At 35.9% G+C, this 25,066-nt stretch overlaps 1 long non-coding RNA gene across 6 annotated transcripts; it reads left to right on the plus strand.

Annotated features, from left to right (window-relative positions):
• Positions 1-5,446: 5,446 nt before the first annotated feature.
• On the plus strand, positions 5,447-24,536 carry LOC126970210 (uncharacterized). Of its 6 annotated transcripts, none has more exons than XR_007730553.1 (9): positions 5,447-5,571; positions 6,178-6,327; positions 7,721-8,003; positions 8,293-8,362; positions 12,496-12,625; positions 18,077-18,224; positions 18,917-19,079; positions 20,281-20,444; positions 24,445-24,536. It is a non-coding gene; the product is annotated as an uncharacterized LOC126970210 (long non-coding RNA). The 6 variants fall into 6 exon arrangements; XR_007730552.1 differs by having other exon boundaries at positions 8,293-8,358; XR_007730554.1 differs by having other exon boundaries at positions 8,293-8,355.
• Positions 24,537-25,066: the final 530 nt, after the last annotated feature.

The following is a 25,066-nucleotide window of genomic DNA, read 5'->3' on the forward strand; positions in this document are numbered from 1 at the left end:
AGCTGTACATACCTGTAAGAAAGCTATTTTGTTCATAAAGTTCATTTTATATTGTTATTATTTTTGTTTAGCTTAGAATGAATAGCTTGTTGGTGTGTCTATAATAAAAAAATAAATAAATATCAAACGCTATATGAATTTAAGCGGCTTTGCGGGTTCAGAACTGGGAATATTACAATTTTTCTGCGCCTGGGTTATGTATTTCTATTTTAATGTTAATATTTAGTTAATTAATGAAACAACGCATAAAGTTCGCAAAAGTCGTATAGTGCGGCTTGTATGTCTGTTTCTGAATTTTTATTTATTATCTATATTTTTTTTATCTTACATAAGACGGGTAATTTAACCCGGTAGACGGGTTCTCTTTCCCAAAATATGCCGAGGTGATTTGTAATGACCAGGTTTCATTTAGTATGAGTTATTTTGTTTGTAATAAAGAGATAATCTGTATAACTTATAACTTTGACGTTAGATAGATACTAAGTACCACATTTACACTAAAATGAGTTCTGAATTTGAATTTGACTTTAAAGTTTAAATAAACATCGATTGCCAGCACATCACTAACGATATAACGGACGATTGTCACCGGGCAGGTGATCTTTGATAGTAATCAAGTAAACCTTCTGAAAAATATATATAGGCTATAAGTATATTACCTTTTGTGTGTTATTTAAGTCTCTCTTATATTTTTCTTAATAAATCCTTACAATTTAACGTCTATTCTATCCCGAACCCCTAGCTCGTAAAATTATAATTACAAAAAATAATAATAAATTGATCACTGAGTTTCTTGTGGCTTCTACTGAACTGAGTCGCGATAGTGAAGCCATAGTCAATGTAGTACATAAGCCTGACAATTCAAAGAGATTACATTAATGTTATTGAATAAATAAATTTTGGGTGATTTTATTTCTAACGCATGACTTGCATTGGTCGGCCTTGGTAAAACATTCAGTTTTATGGATGACAATGCTAGTACTCGTGACAGACTGGTGATGTGGAAACCTGTATGCTAGAGAGGATTTTTTCTTTATTATTGGCCAACTCGAAGCTCCATAAGCATCTACAGAACCTTCCCAAATGAGTAAGATAATATTCACTAGTGGGAGGCTCCACGGCACAGGATGCCGGCTAGATTAAGGGTACCATAACGGCGCCTATTTCTGCCGTGAAGCAGTAATGTGTAAGCATTACTTTGTTTTGATCTAAAGGGCGCCGTAGCTAGTAAAATTACTGGGCAAATGAGACTTAGCATCTTATGTTTTAATGACGAGCGCAGTTGCAGTGCCGCTCAGTATTTTTGGGGTTTTTCAAGAATCCTGAGCGGCACTGCATTGTAATGGGCAGGGCGTATCAATTCCCTTCAGCTGAAAAATCTGCTCGTCTCTTCTCTTATTTTCCAAAAAAAAAACTCCACACTAAACTTTATCAGCTGGTTTATTAAAAAACTAGCAACACCTACTGCAACACCTATTTACGTGTTACATTTTTACCTGACGAACACGGACGAGTAAAAAAATAAGGACTCCGTGTCACGTTACATAACAGTGAGGCACCAAAACAAGCCGGTAAACGTGTAAATATATAGCCCGACGCACACATTTACACTAATACAAGCCGATCGGCCGCCATTATGAGATTTGCCATCGTCTGTGACAGATCAGTTTGCGTCGCAATAAAATATTTTAAGAATGCCGTCGTGGGTTGTGAAAAAGTGTAAAAACAATAATCTAAAAGTATTTGTGGATATATGATTATGTAAGGGAGAAAAAATTGTGTAACTGGTATACCCCGTAACCGTACACACACTAGCATTAAGGTGCTTCACTTGCTAATATCACGGCGCGGAGTCCTTCTTTTTTACTTGTCCGTGCTGACCAACAGTTTTATTTATTTGAAGAGGGTGGCTATTTGACTAGTCTCGGTGAGTCCTAGTAACACCGCGTTCAGAATTGAACTATTGTGTTCGCCACTCATACTTATAGCTCGTTGTCAATCCCCGCCGCCTTTACGAACCGTCTTCTTGACGCGAGTATTACAAACCTGGGAGCAGGATGTAGTCGCCAAAGATGGTGTTACGCTTATGCATTAGTGGACCTCAATCGCAGAGGAGTTGAAGAGGCGTTTCATCAGCCTCTAGGCAAAATCTGCAAGTTTTATCAAAATGACGGTGCTTGTTTAGGCGACAGTGCAGTTAGCATCCTGGTAAGTATGTATAGATGAAATGAACGAGAAATAATGTTAATATTTCTCGTTCATTTCATCAAAATATTATGATAAAATTGTCATAAACTCCACATTACTAATTTAAAATATTCTAGATATATATAACTAGAAACCAGTAAAAGAAAATTTAAAACTAAACTGAAGAAATATTTATTGTGAACAGCCTTAAAATTAAAATTACTTTATTTTTATTATTTTTATCAATATTTGTTATTTACACTTGTATAAAATCAATGTTCTAATAAGCATTAATGTATTACAAGAGACTTGATCCTGCAGACAAACTGTCCAAACAGTTTGCGGAACTATGTTAGCTTTTAAGATTCTTTATGTAAATGATTTATAGTATAAAAAAACAATGTCTAAGATTTACTTTTAATAACAATTAAATTTGTAATTTGCCTGTTACTTTACGTAGATGTCAGTTTTTTTTGCAATTCATTGCAGAAATATTCTATTCATATAAAAAGAGTCGAAGCAAACATTGCAGTTTTGCAAACAACTACCACAGATCACTATACCATTCTTCTGGCACTCTCAAAAATTAATATAAGTTCTCCTGTAAGCAAAACTAAGACAACTCTAAATATTGAACAAGCATTAGAACAACTAAAAAATGCTAATCTCGCAGAACTTTTAAATTGTCACGATCCAGAAATAGCTATTAATAGATTGATATACCTTCTCACTGAAATAATAAGAGATAATACATTGGTTAAGAACATCCCATCAAGATATCGAATAATCAAACCGTGGATTACACCAGGAATTCTGAGATGTATAAGAAATAGAAATCGATTACAACTAAACTTAGTAGAAGTAAATAAAATAATATACACTAGATACAGAAATTACTGTAACAAATTAATAAAAACAATAAAAAAAAAATATGAAAAGGAACTTTTAACAAAAACACTTAAAAATCCTAAATTACTATGGAAAACTATCAAGCAAATCACATACACTAGTAACGAAAAAAATCAGAATATTGAGTTAAACAATTTAAAAGAAACTGTTATAAAATCGGCGGATTATATCAATAAATATTTTATTAATATAGGTAAAGAACTTGCATTGCAAATCAAATCTAAGACTAAACATGTTACCCCCTCTTCTGAAACTCTAACACACTATCCTAACTCAATTGTTCTTCTCCCGACAGATACAGATGAGGTTGCCAGCACACTGATGAATCTAAAATCGAATCGTGCTCCTGGATGGGATAATAACCCAACCTCATTTTTGAAAACAGCTAAAACTGACATCGTACCCATCATTACACATGTAATTAACTTATGCTTTGAAAAAGGTGTGTTCCCTAACGTACTAAATCAGTTACTCTCCCTGTATATAAGGGTGGGGATAGAAGTGCTGTTGGTAACTACAGACCTATCTCATTATTGCCTGTCTTATCCAAAATTTTAGAAAAGCTCATAAATAAAAGACTTCTAAACTATCTAGATAAATTCAATATACTGTCAGAACATCAATATGGTTTTCGACGAGGTAGGTCAACTGAAGATGCAGTATGCGCACTTTCCTCACTAGTTGTTGAGAAAGTTGACAAACATAAAAAATGTATTTCAGTTTTTCTAGATCTCAAGAAAGCTTTTGACACCGTCTCTCTCCCCATTCTTATACATAAACTAGAAGCTATTGGTATTAGAGGAACACAGCTACACCTATTCAGTGAGTATCTTTCTGAACGTAAGCAAAAAGTAAAACTAGGTGACTGCACCAGCGAATACGAGTCAGTATCATACGGCGTACCACAGGGCAGCGTTCTTGGCCCAACCCTATTTTTAATATATATAAATGACTTATGTGATATGAAGCTCAAGAACGCAAACATCTTCTCGTATGCCGATGACACTGCGATAGTATTCACTGGTGACTCGTGGGACAGTGTAGGGAAATATACTGAGGTGGGTTTTCGTGAAATTTACACTTAGTTAAATATGAATCTACTTACTCTAAATGCAGATAAGACCAACTACATGTGCTACAGTTTATATAACGATGCCCAAGATGCTAGAGATTTCAAAATACAAATTCACGACTGCGTTAATATCGTACATTGTAACTGCCCATACATTCAGAAAGTTTTTCAAACTAAATATCTCGGTATCATATTAGATCAGAAACTTTCTTGGCATCCCAAATAGACTACATAATGCAGAGGTTGAGAAAACTAACCTGGATTTTTAAATCATTAAGATACGTAGTACCGAGGGTGCCGGCTGGCCCCAAATTGGAAGACAAAGATCTCCTGAAAGAGATCTATACATCGTTGGTACAAACTGTACTAACGTATTGTATAACGATCTGGGGTGGGGCCACTAAAACAAAATTCCTTGAACTTGAACGAACACAACGTAATCTTATTAAAACAATGTACTTTAAAAAACGCAGATTTCCCACAAATAGCTTATATAAAGAAACTAAAATACCTACAATTAGAAAACTATATATCACAAACACTATTACAAGAAAGCATAAATCCCTCGCTTATGACCCTAAAATCCTGCAAAAAAGAAGAAAACACATTGTGGCAGTAGTTCCTAAGTCAAACTCAACTTTTGCTGATAGACAGTTCAATAAGCGCTCTGCCAAATTATATAATTTAATAAATAAAGAAGTACAGATATATTCAAAAAACATATATGAATGTAAAAAACTTACATCTAACTGGTTAGAACCCAAATCCTATGACTGGGTAGAACAGTTGCTGAGTAGCTAGTTGTGGATGCTACTAGTATATTTATATAAATGAACACACACGCGCGCACACACGCACACACACACACACACACACACACACACACACACACTTGCACACTAAACACTCATTTCCCTTCTTTCCCCTTTCTCTGATCATGTTTATTTTATATATAGTAGTAACGTAACGTATACGTTACGTTATACCATTATAATGGTAGAACTTTCATAAATAGTTTTAAAGTACATATTATTTCATTTGTGTAATTTGCATTGTAATAAAAAAAAGGTCAAAATTATATTTTTATTAGTTAACTTTTACATGTATGAATAACTCTTAATTATAATGTAATTTTGTTTGTTATAAAAAAAGGTTAAAGAGCGGTGACACACAGGCGATAAGCTTAACGGGAGACACCTGCCCCTAGTTTTTAAGTACTTTATTATTATTATTCATTCTTCACATGGAATTGGTATTTTCTTTTTGTTACAACATGTCATTCAAACATGAATCCTCTTTCAAGATGTCTTAAGGAAAAATAAAACTCAAATAAAGGACATTCTTTTTGGCATTCAATCAAAAACCCAGTGTAACATCATCAGAAAAATCAAAAAAACAAACCCGTAAGTATTTAATTATTTAATTGAGATTGTAATTAAATTGTATTATTTAACCATTATAAAAATTATATTTAATTATTAAATATTGTAGTTGTATTGAGAACTGAGATCCCACTTATAAAACATGTTAAGTTTCATAGTATAATATTAATGTACTTACTTCCCCAATATATATAAATCTTGACCCAAATCGATGGTTTTGCAATTATTTGATAATCAACTGATTATTATAATATTATTACAAGCCTAATATTATATCATTTTCACCGGTTGTAGACATAATATAATGTTTACAAAGACTTACAAACTAAGAAAATTATTCCCTTCAGCTTATTAAATACTTCCTTACTTGACGTCTGTGTGATGTACCATCTACGTAGATGGTATTCGAGTCTAGATGATAAAGATATATCTGGACTCTGGAGATACTATTATATAAAGATTTACTTTTCTTATCTGGAGAAGGTATTTTAGCTTAAACGAAACCAAAGCAAAGCACATAACTCGTATTGAATTTAAGATGTTTAAACCTTACATTCAAAGGATCAAAACAGTTGTTTGGATAGTAACAGTTATTCCGAAACGAGGTCTGCAGTAGGAATTTTGCAGGACATGGTGTCAGGATAGGAGGATGGATATCGTGAGCAGTGCTCTCCTGATTTTTACAGCCATCCTTAGTTTCATCAGCGGTGCCAGAAGCTGCACTAGAAAAATTTACATTGCCTGCAGGAAGCCAGCTCCTTGTGGAAAGTAATTCAGGTGAGCTGTTCCTTTAAGTATCAAGAGCGATACAATAAAATTTATACAAAAACAAAAAAATAACGTCTATATAGAAAGTTACAAGGTAACTAATACGAGTAAATAACTAATGCATTTTCAACTGTCGAAGATAAAGAGATTTATTAAGTTTTATCCCCTATTCTTCGGACCTTACAGTTACTTCTTACGTTAAATTTCAATGCTATTTATAAATGGGCTATAGCCCTTGCTAAAATTATCATTAAAATCAGCTTTTCAAAGTAAATTGGTGAACAAAAGTCGAATTTTGAGAGAATGAAATTGCCTTCCTTTTTTGATGTCGGTTGAAGTATATGCCTGATGTAAGAATAGGTTTGAAGTAATTGCGTAGGCGTAAAAAGATAATGATATAAGGCAAGAACGAAGCTTAAGGCAACACACACGCGAGCGGTCCTCCCGCCGGTCTTAAGCGGTGTTCCAGCTGCAGAATGACAGTCGTATACTGTATACTATACTACACTAACTGCGTTACGCGGAAAAGCGGAAAACAGACAGAGACTGGAGAAATTAGATGGCACTTTTTTAGTAACCAAGTTTTATCAAATGAGTTCGTAAACATTCGAGAGTTCACAAACAAAAACAGAATTCTATAGTAAGAGAAGAATTTGTGGGGGTTTTCTCAGTGTACAACCCGAAGTAAAACAATATTTATTAAAATTGTTCTACTTAAACATTGTGCTTTATTAATTTTTTATAATGCTATTAATAGCTGCGAGGGGAATGATAATTGGCAGATACATATTGAGCTATAAACATAAAAACAGCGATAAACCGCAATCCGTGTAGTTTGATGGTCTGCAACAGCATGGATTGTCGCGCTTGGAGAACCGCTTGAAAGTATCAGCCTAAGTGATAGAAATTGGTAACGCTATTTGGAAGAAAAATTACTCACACCGACAGAAACATCGAAATAAAGGAATAGATATTTAAACCATACATCTCTTCATGTTTAAAAAAACTAATTTCATTCAAGGCATTGGAAATACGCATGACAAAGCGAGAAACAAACCAAATACGAAACATAATATTATTCTTTACTTTCGACATCAAATCTCTTTAACGCGACCCTAAGGTGTAACTTCAATAGGGCAGAAATGCGTGAGGCATAAGTAGTTCCATTTAATTGAAATGTCAAATTAAAAAATATTTAAATATATTAATTTTACAAATTATTTATTATTTGTCTTCTGCAGCCTTTTTTCGTGGACTTTATCATTCAAGCTTTTTTCGTATTTAATTTTGTATATTGGCAAATGTTTCTCTAAAATATATCTCTATATGATCTATATCTGTCACCCCGAATATAAAATTATATATTATATAATTGCATAATTAATTATTATACTTTCAACAGATCCAAAAATGGCCAAAGTAAGCTGGGTGTTTCTTTATTTTGTTATATTTGCCCTGTTCTCCATATTTGCCACAACAAGTGCCTGTTGCAAGAAGAAAATACCATGTAGTGGCAGAGCACCCTGTAGACGTGGTCCATACAGAGAATAGACGGAAATAATGAATCCAGAAAAAATCAAAAATGGCAAAAATTTAAACAAGAGCTATTTCAAATAATATAACGATGGATTCTGCAAAGTGCTTGTAACATATATCAGTTAAATAAACGTCTTGAAATAAAACAGGTATTTTGTTTCTACTTGAGTATAATAAATAAAGTTTTAGAAAACTAGATCAGGTTACTGCACAGCAAATTCGAAGCCTTCGCTCGTTTTTTTTAGCCACCACGATAATTCTTGCAAAATGTTTAGCAAACATGACCTTTAAATATTATACTCCATAGTAATACTTACCTTCATATAAGAAAACTATTGATTTGGGTCGAGCTCCACCTTTTCTAGTTTAGTACTTTTTAATGGTTTTTCGATTGATTTCAGATTGGTGGTTGATTCAAATCAATATTTTTCGTTTCAGAAACAAAGCAGCATGTGGATGTAACAGACTGGTGCCACACTTGGATCACTTTCTGATTATTGTGTAGTAGGTATAGTTAATTTTATTTAGGCTTTTTACTATGGGGAGGAGGCCAAAAACACATACATACGGGTCACCTGATGGTATATGGTAATCACCGCAGCCCAGATGATCTAGTAACACCAGAGAAATCACTAGAGCGTTTCCGACCTTATAAAGCACCGAATAAAGATACATATTTTGATTTAGACTATCGTTGTAGAAAACATGCTCTCCTAAGATTATTAAATAATTAAAAGTTTTGGGGTATAAAAATATATGCAACCAATTCTCAGATCTACCAAATATATCGTACTACAATTATTATTGTATTCGATTGCCATCTTGCAACCCTATAGCAGATTTGTTGATGGAACAATAATATAAAAATCGCGATACAAAAATAGTTATACATCGTAGAAGGGTGAAAATTTTAAGTTGTATATATTTTTCAATGCAACTTCATTCATACATCATTCTAACATCATAATAAAATTAAAATAAAAGAATTTTCAAAAAAAAATATTTAGGCGTTATTTTTCATACCCCTAAATGGTAAGGGTCACCCTTAGATGTTGGCCGATTCTCAGACCTACCCGACATGCACACAAAATTTCATACAAATCGGTTCAGCCATTTCAGGGGAGTTTTGTAAGAAACACCGGGACACCGTGAATTTTATATATTCGTTTTTTTTTTTGGAAACAAATACAAATATATCCTTGGATACAAAATAGACATAGTCGGATAGAAATAAGAACATAAGGATATGGTCTCCTTTAACGGTAGTAGTGTTGTACGAAATATATGATTTATGGCCAGGATATCTTTCTTGAGAGTAGGCCGCATATTGAATGTAGCTATTGTATCCATAGATCTATTATACTGAAGTAAAAGTGGGATAGTGCATGATTGTGTCCCTGATCTCTGACGGTGACTTACGGTGATGGTGGCGCCAAGAATACGCTTTTTACACATGGATTGTTAAGGAGCGCATTTGTTTTATAATATTCTAGCTGACCCAGCAAACGTTGTATTGCTGATATTAAAATCGCGATACAAAACTGTTGATCGTAGATGGGTGAAAATTTTAAGTTGTATGTATTTTTTAATGCTGACTCAAAATCAAACAAATTTAAAAAAAAAATCGTGTGGACTACCGTTAGCATTTAGGATGTTAAATGAATTATAAAAATGTAAAATGAATTATACTTATTGCATGCATAATAGGAACTAGGACTTAATGCGAAATTATGAAGGTTAACAACAAGGTGAACAGATACTCAAAGAGTAGATCGAAGCATAACTAATGGCCGTTTTCAATAACCTATCTACCCTTAGTTTAACTTACGGATACAGTGCTGTCACCGTTTAATGACAAGATCTTATATATCTATAGTTATGTCCAATACAGTTATAGTCCAATGCTATCTGTCAATAGGTTATTGAAATGTGAGTAAGCGTAAAAGGATAGATTTGTCTAAGTCTAGTAAGTTAAACTAAGGATAGATAGTGTATTGAAACTGTATTTTACGGCCGTAAATTAGCAAAAGCTGTGACGATATGGTCAAGTAAGTTTGAAAATGATCTCAAAAGAATTTTTACGACAGAAAATTAAGAGTAGCTCAAAAGTAAAGTGCTACATAGAGAAACACCGCACCATATATTTGTACGTAGAAGAAAGATTGTTAACAAGCGCTTAACGAAATATCAATGTATGTGATCGGTGATGTAATGTAAACAAGGCGTGAAAGTTAATTACATAGACTGTATTCAATGTACCATGACTATGTAAATATGATTTTTTTTATGAAAATAAGGCACGAGACGAGCAGGACGTTCAGCTGATGGCAATTGATATGCCCTGCCCATTACAATGCAGTGCCGCTCAGGATTTTTGAAAACCCCAAAAATTCTGAGCTGCACTACAGTTGCGCTCGTAACCTTGAGCCATAGTATGTTAAGTCTCATTTGCCCAGTAATTTTACTAGCTAAGGCGCCCTTCAGACTGAAACAGTAATATTTACACATTACTGCTTCACGACAGATATAGGCGCCGTTGTGGTACCCATAACCTCAATGCTGACTCAAAATCAAACAAATTTAAAAAAAAAATCGTGTGGACTACCGTTAGCATTTAGGATGTTAAATGAATTATAAAAATGTAAAATGAATTATACTTATTGCATGCATAATAGGAACTAGGACTTAATGCGAAATTATGAAGGTTAACAACAAGGTGAACAGATACTCAAAGAGTAGATCGAAGCATAACTAATGGCCGTTTTCAATAACCTATCTACCCTTAGTTTAACTTACGGATACAGTGCTGTCACCGTTTAATGACAAGATCTTATATATCTATAGTTATGTCCAATACAGTTATAGTCCAATGCTATCTGTCAATAGGTTATTGAAATGTGAGTAAGCGTAAAAGGATAGATTTGTCTAAGTCTAGTAAGTTAAACTAAGGATAGATAGTGTATTGAAACTGTATTTTACGGCCGTAAATTAGCAAAAGCTGTGACGATATGGTCAAGTAAGTTTGAAAATGATCTCAAAAGAATTTTTACGACAGAAAATTAAGAGTAGCTCAAAAGTAAAGTGCTACATAGAGAAACACCGCACCATATATTTGTACGTAGAAGAAAGATTGTTAACAAGCGCTTAACGAAATATCAATGTATGTGATCGGTGATGTAATGTAAACAAGGCGTGAAAGTTAATTACATAGACTGTATTCAATGTACCATGACTATGTAAATATGATTTTTTTTATGAAAATAAGGCACGAGACGAGCAGGACGTTCAGCTGATGGCAATTGATATGCCCTGCCCATTACAATGCAGTGCCGCTCAGGATTTTTGAAAACCCCAAAAATTCTGAGCTGCACTACAGTTGCGCTCGTAACCTTGAGCCATAGTATGTTAAGTCTCATTTGCCCAGTAATTTTACTAGCTAAGGCGCCCTTCAGACTGAAACAGTAATATTTACACATTACTGCTTCACGACAGATATAGGCGCCGTTGTGGTACCCATAACCTAGCCGGCATCCTGTGCAAAGCATCCTCTCACTGGTGATCGAGTTTATAAAGCTTATAATTTGACATTACTGCAGCAGACTGAGCAAATGTGAATGGAAGTATCAGAAAAGGTTGGTTTTAGTGGACATTCCGCGGTCGAACCTGAAATATAGGTACCTACACACTGAATTGGAATCTGATGAAGATTATGCATGAAAGGCTTGTTGCAAGAAGTAGCCATTAAAGTCAGGCCGGTGGCATGTGTAATAAATTATTATTAACACCCATGCTTTAAATCCTCTATTAAGGATTCTAAAACAGTTAACGTTTTAATGTTGACAATAGCCAACATTAAAACACCCAATGTCCTAATAACCATTACATCATCCAAACGAGTGTTGTAATGAAATTCAGTACAACATTATATCATCCGTTTTCATTACAACACTCGTTTGTATGATGCAATGTTTACTAGGACTGGCATTTTTAATGTTAGCAGTAAGCTAACTGTTTCAGAATCTCTTATAGAGGATTCATATTATTATGGGTGTAGATAAAGTCTTGTATGCAACTGTTGACAATTAGGTATTAAAACACTCATACGATACTATTATACCATATTCGTGTTTTAATACCCCTTATTACACAACAGTTGCATAAATAACTATTAAGGTGATTCACAAGTAGAGAACATAAGGCGCATTACAGGCTTGCGAGTTGTAAAGCTGGCCCATTGCAGTTCATTAAACATCGTATCATCTGAGATATTCAAATAACATAATCGTAACCCAGGCATGGATAAACCTTCCGTTATCGGCAAGTGCCTCCGCGCCGCGGTATGCCATAGATCGGCGCGATTTAGGCGCGCGCGCAGCGACCTGTTAACGCGTATTATTATTAGGATGATATGAGAGAATGTATAAGAAAGCTATTGAAACAAGCCATACGACCATGAAAAATAAACTTATAGACAAAATGGGGGTTAGAACTTGGTCATGGCGTAGTGTGCCGTACGGCACTTTCGATTTTGGTGTATATGAAAGATCTAGTTCCAAAGGGCACTTCCCGATATTGGAAGGTAAAAGTATCAGATAGCCTTGTGCCACATGGCAATGCTCCTACTAAGGCTTTCGTTTCCAGATCATTGTATCATGCGCACGTGGCGAACTCTGTTCTTATTGACCCTGCTAGCGGTGTTACTGCAATCAGTTGCAGCGTGTAAGAAGACGGTGACCTGCCGCGCTGGTAACGTTCCCTGCAGAAAGTAGAGGTAAATCGATTAATTCAATGTTATTATTGTAATGGACGCGCTTATTATGAATGTCTTACGTTACTCATCAACGCTTGCTTTAAGCTTACTAGATGGTAGTTGAGACCCCCATTATTTATAAGGGTTCCGTATCTGAAAACCGGAACCCTTACAGGATCACTTTGTTTTTCGTCTGTCCATCCGTCAAGATAGGATAATCCTTATCTCAGAGAAATTTGGGGAGAAAGTAAAACCGTCTTATACTATAAGTATAGGGAAAAGTCTGAAAACTATACATCTCTATTTAAATAATAAAAAGGCACGGCGGTCAAATGTGCTTCAAGCTTAAACAGATTTTTAATTATTTTTATGATGTATGGTTTTCGATTTATGACAAATAATGAAAAAAAAGCTTTTCCATTTTCATAAGTATAGATACGGTCCGGCTTTTTACTAGAGATGCAATATTTATTTAACCTTAGAATGGACTACCGTATACACAACCTGACTGCCCAATAATGTTCAAATTCAAATTCAAATATTTTTATTCTAAATAGGATGTCACATCACTTATTGAAAGTCAAAAAACTACCACCCATTCCAAAATAAATGCCTCAGACCTGAGAAGAATGGGCGCAACAAACTCAGCGGGCTTTGTGTAACCAGTTTTCAATTTCTACTGTGTGTTAGCTAGTGGTTTTATATTTACAATACTAAGCACGTAATTCCAAGCGCAGCTGACTCTTTACGACTTATCAATTAAAATTGGCTACAGTCACAATATACTCGCATTCATTTTATATCTTGCTGTATCCGTTAGCGATGTTTTTCTCTCCCGCACTTTGTCTATAAGATAGTAGTACCTGAACGACCGAGCCTTGCTCGGATTTTTAAGAAGGTACAAAACTTGAACAAAAAAAACCTAATAGGACATCTGGATTCGAACCGGTCTTCTGCTTTCGGGGTCAGTCAATGTTCCATCTGAGCTACATAAGTCTTGTATATAGTGGCGAAATTCACCTTTGTATTCTAATGTTATTGTAGTGGTTTCTCATTAAACACAGATAAAACTACATTTTTAAAAATTGAAACCTAGCTAGATCAATTTCACGCCCCCGAAACTACTGTATACTAAAATTTCATTCAAATTGGTGCCGTTCCCGAGATTCAGATTATATACGTATTTATGTACAAGAATTGCTCATTTAAAGATAATATAAGATAATTGTAAGTATATGGATTTTATATTAGTTGTTGTTCCGTGTCAAGACTACAGGGTTTGGTAAACACAAGATTAATTCCGCAAATAATTTATTGCACGTCAAGTCCGCAAGACACTTCTCATTGGGCACCATTAATTTGTTACAAACCGATACAGTTCACCAATAAATAATAATCCCCGCAGTTATATCGCTTGTAGTGTAACAATATTACTAACCGGAGAATAGATCATTTGGAATCATAATCATAACAGAATGGAGTCTCTTATAAAAATATTGACAACCCATATAGCCGAGTGGTAGTGCCTTGCATACTTAGCTAAAGGTCCCGGATTCAAATCCCGGTAGGTGCAAACGTAATTTGACGAATACGGATGTTTTTATGTATTTTTTTTTATTTATTTTTTTATATGAGACGGGGCAAAAGGGCAAGACGCTCACGGGATGGGGGAGGTGAGGCAACCGCCCATGGACATCCGCAACAACAGGTGCGTCAAGTGGAATTCGGCCGCTGGAATCAACCCGAACAGCTCCTCTGAGCACTCCCCGTGATAAATGCGGTAGAAGATGCAGACAGAACCCACATCTCTACGCAATGCTAGAGAATCAAGCCGATTGGAGATGACTTGATCGTCGATGATTCGAGCCGCTCTTCGTTGTACGCGGTCAAATGGAAGAAGCTGGTACTGGGGAGCACCCGCCCCGAGGTGAGAACAGTACTCCATGTGAGGCCGAATTTGCGCCTTATAAAGTTGCAGGCGGTGGCTTTTAGTGAAGTAGTGTCTCGCCTTACTAAGTACACCAAGCTTTTTTGAGGCCAGTAAGTGACCACGGAACTGAACGTCGCTCGATATATCGACGCCAAGTATGCCAATACAGGCTGTGGCAGTTAGAGGAGTGTTCTCGAATCGAGGGGATACGACAAAGGGAGACTTTTTAGTGGTGAACGCACAAAATTTTGTCTTCTTGGGGTTGAATTGGACTAAATTTTGTCGGCCCCATTCCGAGACTTTGCAAAGCATAGTCTCGATTGCAGACACAAGTTTGTTCCGGTTCTCGTCGACGCTATCCCGGGACATGTTGGCACGGTCGGTGTAGGAAGCACACCCTGTGCTGTCGTCCGCATAGCAATGAATATTGCTGATTTGCAGCATATCATTGATATGCAGAAGAAACAAAAAAAAAACTTCAAAAAAAGCGCGTACACCTTCCTTAAAGGCCGGCAACGCTCCTGTGATTCCTCTGGTGTTGCAGGGGAGTGTCGGTGGCGGTGGTCACTTAACAACAGGTGACCCGTACGCTCGTTTGTCCTCCTATTCCACAAAAAAAAAATGCCCGCTCGATTTGTGAATGTCCAAGGTGAGAAGCGCCTTAAGCACGGCGCCATGCCGGATTTTTACCTCCGGCATGTATGACTCGTACCGCGGAATATGCGGTGGTGGTGCACCTTGGTCATCTAGAGTCGAGTTGGACGCGAAGAGGGAGCCCAGGAGATCAGCTTTCTCTTTCGCGTCATGGGCCATCATCCCTGTGCAGTGGCGGAATGGCTGGCTGGCAGAAGTTTCCTTGGACAGCCTTGGCGAGCGACCAGAACGCACGAGTTCCCGAGGGAATGCGTGCAAGTCTGCCAATTCTGCCAATGTGCTTCCACTTCCCGTCAGCAATAACTCTTGTGAAGGACCTGGAGGCATGATTGAAGTGTTTTTTAAGTTCGCTGGAATTTACATCCTTAGATACCACCGCATTGGCCCAAGCCTAGCTAAGATAGCACTCCTGCTTTCGGCAAGAAGCCATTTTGCAGGAGCGGTCAAACCATGGTTGGGACCTGCCACCGATAGGCACAGAGGAGGATGGAATGAAGAGTTCCATACCTTGCAGTACCACATCAGCAACAGCGTCAGCAGCGGCATCTGGATCTCCCAGCGAAAAACAGATTTGCCTCCACGGGGAGGATGCAAAAAAGCACCACATCTCGTCCCACTCTGCTGACCTTTAGTGCCACACGCGGCGACAGCCTAAGGATCGTGGCCGTGTTAGGCGCGTGATTGGCACGGTGCTCCGGATCAGGCAGTGGTCCAACGATCCCAGAGAAGGGTCAACAGAAACTAGGTAGCCGTCCCGATGTGAGGTCAACAGAAGGTCCAACAGTGAAGGTGTATGATCTTGCACATCTGGGATTCGCGTTGGCGCAATAACCAGTTGCGTCGGACCATATGCTAAGGCGAAGTCGTGAACAGATCTCCCTGCATGATCGGTGGTACGTGAGCCTAGCCATTCGGCGTGGTGGGCGTTAAAATCGCCAAGAAACACGATCTCTGCAGTGGGGATCTGCTCCAACACGGAATCTGTAGCCATTTGGATGTGTTCGAGGAGCCGGTCAGTCTCTGCGTTACCGCTATGGGACCTATACAGGCATGCGTAGATTCGCGGATGGTCATCGCAGTCTACACGCAGCCAGATGATGGATAGGTCCTGTCCTTCAAGAAAACTCAGGGGTCGAGAACAGACATCCTCCCTGACGTAAACGCACACTCCAGCCCGTGGTATAAAGGAGTGTTCCAAATTATATCCGGGTATGAGAGGTAAGATGAATCAGCTAAGGAGGATATCTGTGTCTCGATTAAAAAGAGCAGGGCCGGCTTCGCCGTCTCCAGATGAAAGTGGACGGCATTTAAATTTGTGCGAAGCCCCTGATGTTGCAAAAGTCCACAGCGAGTGTGGACGAGGGTGGTTTGAGCCTCCAACTCTGTTTGCCCGAGTCAGCGCAGATTTGCCCCCTCCAGAATACGTGGAGCAGCCTGGGCAACCACTATTAGGTACAGGCCCTAATTGTGGACGCCCAGAGACGGATTCTCCAGGGCTGCATAGCCTGGTACCGTCCTGGAGTAGTCTATTTTTAGTCCGTGCTGCCATTTGTATTTGGGAGGGGGGTGTAGGCCTCCGGATACCCCACTCACCGGACGAAACATAGCGGCATAGCCGCTATTTCACGCCGGTTTCGAGTGGGGGAGTGGTATTTCTCCGGGCGTGCCGGCCCAATTCGGTTGAGTCCGTGAGGACCGAACTTGGCACTACCACTCCGATTGACATATATTTTATATTATTATAAATAAGTATTATAAATAAATCGTTGTCTTGCACCCATAGTACAAGCTATTCCTAGTAAGTAAATACGTAAGTAATATCTTTATTTATTGACAAGGGGGTAATACATTGTAGATATTGTAAATACATTTTAGCTCTCCAAGTCGTGCCCATTATTGAGCATACAATTATTATCACAAAAGAAATTTGAACACATCATTAAATAACGTTAATTTCAATTAATCGCATCATGAAGTAACAATAAGACTGATCACAATATTACAAAAGTCATAGTTAAGTTAAAAATTATGTTCAAATCAAATAAAATCAAAATAATTTATTGCAAGTCACATTTCACATTTTACACTAATGTACCTACATTAGTAGGTAGACAATTTGTGACGCCCTGCAAAGGCGGGCACAGCAATGTTATACATAAAATAAATTACATTTTATATTATTATATAAATTACAATTACAGACTATAATTATAACTAATTCTCACATTTAGTGTAATTAAAAAAATTGCGTAAATCGTAGAAGCATTTTGAAACTAAAAAATTTTTAAGATGTCTTTTAAATAGAGGCTTCTCTTGATTTATAATATCGTTTCGGATGTGATTATAATTTTTTATTGCCATGTGATGAGGGCTCGATGACACTAATGACACATTTGTTTGGGGAATTTTCAATTTGTTTAAATTTCTATTATTTCGCTTGTTATTTGGTAGTGTTGAGTATAAGTCCGAATGTTTTTTAACAAATTTACATGCTTCTAGGATGTAAATTGAAGTAAGAGTAAAATATGGTCTACATGAATCCATCTGCTGAATATTTCTAAAATTCTGATACATTTTTTGTGTTGAATCTCTTATTTCACTACAGTTTCCCCATATTAATATTCCATATGATAATCTAGAATGTGCATATGCATAATAAGCAGCAAGGGCAGATTTGAAATCTGTTACGCGTTTTAGTTGTTTAAAATACGTTGTTCCTAAATACATATTTGTCAATGTTACCTCAAACTTTGTGATTTTCTTTTAAAAATTCACTTATTTTATAATAAGATTTAAATATGCGCTAAATAAATTTTAAGTTAAGGTATGTTTAAACTAGTTTCGGGCATGATAATTTGTGTTAAAATGTGTCAATATATAACTATCAGTGGAATGGAGATAGAGCTGATTCAAGAAGTATTTGTGCTTTTGGTGACTCTCCTGCTCTCATACCTGGAGTCTTGCCTGGCGTGCACGCGTCACCGCTACGTCAACTGCGACGATACCAACCCCATGTGCGCTAACTCCACTAAATAGGTGAGAAAACTTTATGTACTACGATATATGATAATTGCTATATAAACCACTTATTTTATCACAATTTGAGCAATGCCAGGGTGCTGGGAGTAGGTAACCTACGCAAACAATCACTCCGTATGGAAATCATGGAGGTAGGCTCGTAGGGTTAAGCTGGAGGCGCACTTATTAAACGGTGAAACTTTGTTGCTATACGGAAACTAAATACGACGAGACGCTTCGAGAAAAGTGAGATAGTTACTCGCTTCCTTTGTATTCCAATGGTGTAACAAACCGCTTTACAAATGAGCATAAAAATGGTTATGCAAAAATGGCGCGCTGAGAGAGATGACGGCGCAAGAAACTCCAACATTTGTTCTTATTTGCGCAATTTTTATAAATTACAATTTGTGATAACTAAATAGAATTGACGTGGTGAAAGGGATTTACACGGGTTATCCCCGTGTGTTTTTTTAGGGACGAGCAGGACGTTTTACTGATGGTAATTCATACGCGCTGCCCATTTCAATGCAGTGCCGCTCAGGATTCTTGAAAAACCTAATTATTCTGAGCGGCACTACAATTGCGTTCGTCACCTTGAGACATAAGATGTTAAGTCTCATTGCCAATTGAAACACAATAATGCTTCAAGGCAGAAATATATTTTTTTAAATAAAAGATCACCAATTGTTTATTGGCGTGCATTGTTCCAGTAATATGCCTGAAGTCACGGTCTTTGTGCTAGTTTTCCTCCACATCGCGCTGTCAGTCCTGGAGTCATACGGCTGCAGACAGACTAGGAAGCACTGCTTCAACAGCACGTGCAAACCGTGCAACCAGTTTGGAGGTCCAAAAGCGAGGGCTGATAATACACAGGTATGGAATACAAAATTCTCTCTTGGTGGTTGTCAAAGTCAAAATATTTTATTGACATAAAATCAAAAGATTGCTCGTCAACGTCAATACACTATCGTCAATATTTATTACACAAATGCTTAAACATTACATATTTTTAAAATAATGCAATGCAGTAAAACAAAACAAGGTTGAACCATAAAATCCGTACAAAAAACAACTATCACACTATTCAATTCCATATTGTAATATCGTTTACGTAATCTTCAAAACTGTAATAAGCCTTCGAAAGTCTTCGTTTAATAAAAGATTTAAATTTATTTATTGATAATTCATATACATTTTTTGGTAATTTATTGCAAAATTTAATACATGCAAAGGAATTGTTTATTTTACAGAGCCTAGTAGGGTTGTTTTGTTTGTTGTTTCTCCATTACCAGTTATAATTGTGTCTCTGTTGCAACACCGGGATAGAAAAAATAATGTTACCTTTATTGGATGTCTTTTAAATTTGCCTGGGCCACATTTTATGTAACTAATATTACAAATAGTGACAAATAAATATTTAAATTAGTGTTAAGAAACTAAAATGGCGCTGGGCAGGTCATGCAATAAGGGACAGTAAAGGAAAATGGACAAAAAATGGTATTGAATGGTGTCATAGACACGGGAAAAGAAATAGAAGAAAACAAATAATCAGATGGGAAGTTGATTTGAGAATGGTGGCAGGACCCACCTGGAGAAGAACTGCTATGGATAGACAGACATGGAAGGATCTGGAGGAGGCCTATGTCGGAATACAAGCGCACAATGAAGAAACTAGAGAGTAAAACAATTACAGTGTTAATGAACCTACTGTATTTTTTGCAAGTAAAGGCTTTCATTCATTCATTCAATATCAGAGCGAGGAAGGATTTGTATTTTTGTTTGTACAAAACGAAAAACCAATCGATCGATTAAAAAAATACTAGTACAATGATATTATGTGTGTAAATGATACAATAAGTAATAACACGGAATGTATTATATTTTGAAAAATTAAATTACCTGCGTAAATTGCAATAATATAAAATTACCTACGTAATTGTAGCCCATGTCTGCAATACTGTTCACTGCAAAGCGTAACATGTTTCACGTTACACAATTATATTCGGCTAGGACAAAGTAATTGTTAGTCACAAAAAATATATGTTATATTCATAATAAATTATTTTCTTTCAAGATGTAAAAAGCACTCAAATGGCGCTAAAGAATTTTCTAATATGTCTGCTGCTCTTCTTCTTGTGGACCCTCGCAGCTGCCTGCAAACGCAAGAATAACTGCCCCAAGTATTGCTTACCTTGTACCTATAGAGGGCCCATTTTTGAGGTCATCTATCCGAAACAGGTGTGATTTCTGATATTATCATATTAAACAACTGCTTTGTGTAAAACTTTTTATCTAATATATAAAATTCTCGTGTCGCGGTGTTTGTTACCAAACTCCTTCGAAACAGCTGAACCTATTTGTATTTTTTTTATATGGAATAGGAGGACAAACGAGCGTACAGGTCACCTGGTGTTAAGTTATCACCGCCGCCCACATTCTCTCAATTCAGTATAAAATATTTGGGTAGGCCTGAGAATCAGCCAACATCTATTTGTCATACCCCTAAATGAAAAGGGTGACCCACCCCCAATTTTTTTTGACAATTTATTTTATTTTATTATGATTTCACATTAAAAAATAGATACAACTTCAAATTTTCACCCTTCTACAATCAACCCCTGTTTTTAAATTGCGATTTTTATATTAAGTACTCTGTTCCATTAACAGATCCGCGGGTTGCAAGATGGCAATCGAATATAATAATTATTATAGTACGATAAATTTCATGTACAATATATTTGGTAGGTCTGAGAATCGGTCATCATCTATTTTTTTATACTTACCCCAAAAATTTTAATTTATGGTTTTTTTATTACCATATGAGGCAATACAACATTTGCTGGGTCAGCTAGTTATGTATAAAATTAAATACACAAAATCATACACATAATCGTAAAATACAGATATTTTTAGACCAGACTCAACTTATCCAGCTGGAAATAATAGTTTTGCAGCGTTTGGTGTTCAGTGATCCGCCTCTGTATGGTGATAAGTGTGATACATAGTATGGTGTGATCCTTCTTATAAACTCATTGTTATCAAATCAAATCAAATCAAAATCACTTTATTAATGTAGAACATGGAAATGACACTTATGAATGTTTAAAAAAACAGTTTTTTTTTTCTTGTGAATCTACTGCTACTTCGTAAATGGCTTGAGCTGATGAGAAGAGATAGCAAGAAACTCATTGCCACTCTTTTAAATCATGATTAACATTTTTATCGTTTCATTTGTGAAGTGGGTATGTAACTTTTTGTGTGTGTGTGTGTGTATAAGTGTTAGAGTCAAGGACAAGTGTGTTAAGGACTACGTCCGATCCGAATCCGATCCGTACCCGTGAAAATACTGTCCGGTGTAGTCGTAGAACTATTTCAAAGGTTGACGGACAGAAATTGGATGACGGAAGCCGGATCTAGTGCGTTAACTACCATTGAAATAGTTCCACGACTAGATTGTGTTTTCACGGGTACGGATCGGATTGATTCGGATCGGACGTAGTGCGAACGCGTTCTTAGGGTGTGATAATATTGCAAATAAAAGATCGGTGTTGCAAAAGTTCGACTTAAATGAAAATTAATTAAGTTTTATTTGTTTTTTCTTTTTGGAAAGGTCATGATTTTGAAATGTTATTCTTGTTGTGTACTACAAAACTTTAATATGTTTTTTTTTTCAATTTGTATAAGTAATATAAATTCAGTAAAAATTTAATTTTATAAACGCAACAACAACACTACAATATAGTTCTACTAAACCAAATTTTATCAAATAATGCGCATAAATTATTAAATACAATTTGATAAATTTTATTTTAAAAATCAAATAAACTTTATTCAATGAGGCCTAAAATAAGCGCTTTTGAATCGTCACTATAAATATTTCTTTTAAATTACTGAATCTACCCTATGTTCGGAAAAAGTAGAGCTCGTGAGAAGAACATATAAGAAACTCAACAGCCGCTCTTTTCAATCAATAAAGTATTTTACAATGGCTGTTATATACAAAACATATTAGTTTGTAAGGTGCTGAATCCAATATATTAATCGTGTTAATTTAAAGCGTTTTAAATATCAATTATTTCATAAAATGTAATACTCGTAAGAACTGTATAAATAAAAAAATATAAATTATCGTATATTAGATGCATCAACCTTTAGAGCTTGAATTTATTGTTTGTTTAAGGATGCTTCGTGAACATGATGGTCGTGTTTACAGTCACAATTAGTAATCGCATCCAACGAATACAATGATTTATTAACTATTTGAGTAGTTTAGTTTGATTATAGTGTCACAAAATGTTTACAAAAGTAGATGTTCACTAATTTGATTTATATACCTAATACAAACAGAAACAAATTATGCGGTGGTAACCAGTGGCGTAACTATACCATCTTGGGCCCGTGGCAAATTCTTTTGATGATCATTTTAATAAACTTCGAGATTTTGAGCGTACTCAATTACAGGTTGTATATGTCCTACTATTGGCCACCTCTCTTAGGCGAGAGGGAATGGTCTGTACTCCCCACGCTAGCCCAATGCGTATCTATCTTAGACTTCACATCCATCCATAGAACATAATATCTCAATACATTTATCATCTATTCGCTAGCTTTTCGAATCAACATATTTTTGTTTAGGTTGTTTGTAAATTGTATTATAGGCTTTAGTTGTCTCACTTTGGATTTTAAGCAGAAATTAATATAAAAATATACTCTTCAATTCAAATAGGCAAAATACATATAAATATACATATAGTACAGTACTCAGGTACAATGTAAAATATATTTTTGAACTCGCGGCCTCTTGGGCCGGGCCCTCTTCGGTCGGGCATTTTGCCAGCCCTGCCACCCTATCGTTACGCCACTGGTGGTAACCTCTTGTCCACTCCTGCACTCTCCTTTGAATCCAGTATTAGGAAAGTGATTGCTTTCCTTTTCTGCCATTCGGATTCAGTCATTTTATAAGCACTACACAGTATAAAACAAAGTCGATTCCCGCTGTGTCCCTATGTATTGCTTAGATCTATAAAACTACGTAATGGATGCGTTTTTTTACCAGTGCTTATTTACGCAACGATTTTAAGCGATACAGCATTAATCCTTATACAATTAGGTACCTTTATCTACACCCATGCTTTAAATCCTCTATTAAAGATTCTGAAACAGTTAGCTTATTGCCAACATTAAAACACCCAATGTTCTAATAACCATTACATCATCCAAACGAGTGTTGTAATGTTGAACTGAATTTCATAACAACACTCCTATGTTTTTTTTTTTCGATTCCTTCATGCGCAAAGAGTTTCAACAGACAGCCACATTTTTATTGTTCAATGCGTGGTATCTGTATGAATTTCAAAAAAAGAATATTTTCGTTTACCCGCGTTTCACATTACCAGAACGTCGCGCGCCGTAAAAAAATGGGTTATTCGAATCCCCGCCATTTTTCTTTTTTACAAAAAATGAGCGATTCATTTTAAACGCTGCAAAAGAACATTATATTCGAGTAAATTTTATTTATTGCACTATACAAAATGTAAATTACTACTACAATAAATAATTATTGTTTCATTAATACTTAGTTTATTTGTATATAATCAGTAATGAATGATATTAGGTTACTACTAGGACTGATGTTTTAATGTAAGCAGTTCGCTAACTGTTTCAGAATCTTTAAGAGGATTAATATTCTGGGTGTAGTTCACTCATGTGATACTATTATCACATTCCAAATCCACATTCGTGTTTTAATACCCCTTATTACACAACAGTTGCATAAATAACTATAAATGCATTAAATATAAGTATGTAGATAATTATGGCCCTCTACAACATGTAATTTAAGTGAATATTTAAAAGATATTACAGGTTTAAAATGCAGGAACATATCGGTTGCGGCGGTACCGGCCGGTAAAGCATTAGAATGTATAATATCATAGTATTTATGAAGTATCATCAAGTTTTTAAGGTATTGCAGTCTACGAAACTTATTTTTGTACGTTATTGTCGTTTATTGTGAAGATATAAATAGTGGGATCACTTGGAAATGACATTATATTCATTTAATTTATACTATTAACTTTTCACAGAACGAAGTCTATCCGGAATTACAATTTTAGACTTCCAAATCGTGACTACAATTTCGAACAAAATCGTCACACTTGACTTTATAGAAATCAACTAGATGGCGTTGTACTGTATGCATAAAAAACTGCAAGTGAATCATATTTCTTTGTTCCAGAAAAACAAAACAATACTGATTGGATCTTACGAATGAATATAATAAAATATAAAATGTGGAACGTTAATTAATAATAAAGATTTAATACAAAACTACTGGTTTTAATTTAAACTACAAAATTATTTACTAATTAAGCGGATAAGATTTTTTTATGAAAATAAGGGACGCGACGAGCAGGACGTTCAGCTTATGGTTATTGATACGCACTGCCAATTAATGTAATGTAAACAGTGACGCTCAGGACTCTTTGAAAACCCAAAAATTCTGAGCGGCACTACAATTGCGCTCGTCACTTTGAGACGTCAGATGTTAAGTCTCATTTGCCCACAAATTTTACCAGCTACGGTGCCGTTACAGGCGGTTACGGTACCCATAGTCTAGCCGGCATCTTGTGCAAAGGAGCCTCCCATACAAACTATGATTGAACATATGAGTGAATATCTATGAAAAATCTGAAAAGATCAATATATTGTAAGGAATCACACTCGAAATCTACCAACTGTGGAAGCAGATTGTCCTTGAGATGTTATTATAGTCATAGCGTAACATAAGCTCACCGGAAACTGTAGACGTTTAAAATTAATTAGAAAAAAAATATTAGATAAATCTCGGTATGAAAACA

This window comes from Leptidea sinapis, chromosome 20, assembly GCF_905404315.1.
Source record: "Leptidea sinapis chromosome 20, ilLepSina1.1, whole genome shotgun sequence".
Taxonomy (NCBI): domain Eukaryota; kingdom Metazoa; phylum Arthropoda; class Insecta; order Lepidoptera; family Pieridae; genus Leptidea; species Leptidea sinapis.